The 2,980-nt window shown below is 32.6% G+C and overlaps 1 long non-coding RNA gene across 1 annotated transcript; it reads right to left on the bottom strand.

Moving 5' to 3' along the window:
- Nucleotides 1-1,496: 1,496 nt before the first annotated feature.
- Nucleotides 1,497-2,541, bottom strand: LOC134200252 (uncharacterized). The gene is made up of 2 exons (XR_009975080.1): nucleotides 2,312-2,541; nucleotides 1,497-1,756 (listed from the first exon to the last, which is right to left on the bottom strand). It is a non-coding gene; the product is annotated as an uncharacterized LOC134200252 (long non-coding RNA).
- Nucleotides 2,542-2,980: the final 439 nt, after the last annotated feature.

Below are 2,980 nucleotides of genomic sequence, written 5' to 3'. Positions count from 1 at the left end.
TTAAGTTCTATTCGAGGTATTATATAAAATTATTATTCGGGAATACATTTTTATTATGATTTTTTTATTGATAAAAAAAAAAAAAAACTACTTTACAAAGCTATCAACTTTATTTTATTCACAATGATTTATAAAAAATATATAATAATAATATACAAAGAAACAGCTATTTGCATGAATAATAATAATAACCGTCATCACGTAGACTATACATTAGACACAGTATAGCCATCATACTAAGACTATACATAAATAATAAAAATCTTACGTTACGGACGTTTTTTCCCGGTTAGGGTACCCCTCTGCATCGTCCCATAAGGAACTTCGTTCCAAAAAAAATCACGCCCAAATAGAAAAGTTATAAAATCATCGTGTATTATCATCGGAAAACTGAAACTGACTGAGGCTCGTGTGGTGCATGGCGACATTAACGTTTTTAATGTCTATGGGCTCCGGTAACCACTTCACAGCGGGTGTGTCGTGAACTCACATTATATCTCATAACGTGACAGAAGAAAATTTCGGTAGCATTAGGTTTAGGAGGCAATTCTATTCTTTAACATAAACAATAATAATAAATATATAACAACACTGAATAGTTATTAATTATAATTCTATGTACTTAACTTAATGTTTTTCAAAAAAATTTAATGTTTTACGCCATTTCTGTATTCGTTACAAAAATACATTCAGTAAATTCTTAATATTTTTATACTAGTTGTACTAAAAAAAGAAACAAAGTTCATACCTAGAACGAGTCTGAAATAATACTTAGACTAACAGTCGTGTTTCAATCCCAAGAACATTCAATTCAGTATATAAAAGATAAATTTTCCAATGGTTAACCTTTGGAATAATTTCTTAATAAAATAATATCGTTTTACTATAAATTTTAACTACGCATTTTGACGTTCTAAATTGAAATAGCAGCCTCCTAAACCAATATGGCCGTTGAAGGCAAAGAATAACTAAATGTATTAAAATTAAATATAATTTGATATTTTCTCTCGATATTTATATTTGGAAATTCAATAAATTATACTGTTACTCAAGTTTTTGTTTCATTTCTTTAACCCGCACGTGCTCTTACTTACTGTAGGTACGTCAAGCACTAAAATCTATCGAATTCGTAATGTAAATGTATACGAAAAGGGATCATTAAATTAGATATTAGTACCACGGAATAGATAAATAAGGTTGGAAAGGCCTTTGCTCTAATTTTGTATTAGAACCAGTGTCGCCGCTTCATCCCCACTATTTTAATTTCTACACATACACACATTGTGATTACAAGTATTTCGCACACAACAAAAACACCCACACATAAATCTCAGGACAGATATTCGTTCGCAAACTAGCACAAAACACCCGTAGGCATACACACTCACACACGCAAAAAGGCAATAAAAATGTTCATACACGCTAGTGCTTGATAAAATCGATATTCTTTATCGATAAATTATCTGATGAATGAATGGAGAAAATGAAACATGAAATAAATATTGAAAAAAAAAACTATTTTACTTTTATTAATTACAAATAGTCACTGTCGCTGGAATAAAACGTATTTGTTAAGCAGTTGGCGCTTGCTATTAATTGCGAATGAATTTTTCAAAACTAAGTGTATTCTGATTTTTTTTATGATAAAATCATTTTCAGTAAAATGTTTAGAGCAAATAGTACTCGTCTTTGTCTCCAGTTTCCTCTACCTGTCACGTCAATCCATTGTTCCCTGGCGTTAGGTTCTTTAGGAAACCTAAAATTTTTAATTTACTGCATAAGTCAAATAGCATTTTACTTAGATTTTAATACGTCTTAGACAATATAGTAAATACCCGTAAATTAGAGGTCTACATGTCCCTTTATATTATACCTTCACTTTAATTCAATGATAATAATTCAATAATAATAATAATACATATTTATTTTACTCAAAATACGTCTCACTAAGAATATACTAGGTATCATTAATTAAATATAAAATAATTCAAAAATTATCCATGTCAAATGTAAATATAGTCGAGAATTCTGTCGATGATTTTACCACATGGTCACCTCACTATCGACAAACTGCACGGCCAATCAGGGCAAAGGCCGAAATTTCAAAGATTGAAGTGTAGAGAACGCAATGCATGTAGTACATTGGAAACTGACTTGGTCATTGCGTTCATTGGGCGAGTACACATCGCGCAATGTATGCTATTTATAACTTGCTGCAATAATATTGTTAATGTTTGGAATTTCATAATGCTCAGTATATTTTTATGTTTTAGACAAATAATATTGTAATTAAATGGTAATTACGACTTACCGATCGAAAGATATACCTCCTCGCTCTATACTTGAGGTCTGATTTTTTGTTTTACAAGTTATAATTGCACAACACGGCACTATAAAGCGGAGATCTGTTCGCCAAGTAGTCCGAAGCGCACTAAACGCGGTGAATGAAAGAATCGGTCGAGTTATGTTTGTTCTATCATAACTGTGGCACGCTTGCCCCGCCTACATTACCATTCCAACCTTATTTATCTATTCCGTGATTAGTACCTACTCCATAGCCAACCTTCGAGATTTACCTTACCGTATGTCAAAATAATTTTCGTGCTCTCGATTATGAGTACCTATGAGTTTCAAATTTCGAGAACGTGATGATTTGTTTGCGAAACTAAAGTAAGTAAATTCATTCGTGCTGAAATTCATTCTTTTTACGGATGGTAGGGGTACTGTATAAAATCCTATACATGTTTTCTCTTTTTTTTTTCCTACCTATGCTATGCCTTGAGAGGCTATTTCAGCTTCTCCTTGGCGTGTAAGTGAGCACACGAGGCTCAAACCGGAAGGTTGCTAGCACTGGCCCTAGCAAAAATAGTGCTTAGCAGAATCTACCACCGGATCGGAAACGCGACCCACTGAGAAGATACGGCAATTTTTTCTCGATAGCGATACGAATACTTTATCGATAGTCATTCGTGCTCGCCCC

Source organism: Bombyx mori, chromosome 15, assembly GCF_030269925.1.
Source record: "Bombyx mori chromosome 15, ASM3026992v2".
NCBI classification, from domain to species: domain Eukaryota; kingdom Metazoa; phylum Arthropoda; class Insecta; order Lepidoptera; family Bombycidae; genus Bombyx; species Bombyx mori.
The sequence above is the reverse complement of the archived record's forward strand: the minus strand, read 5'-3'. Positions and strand labels throughout refer to the sequence as shown.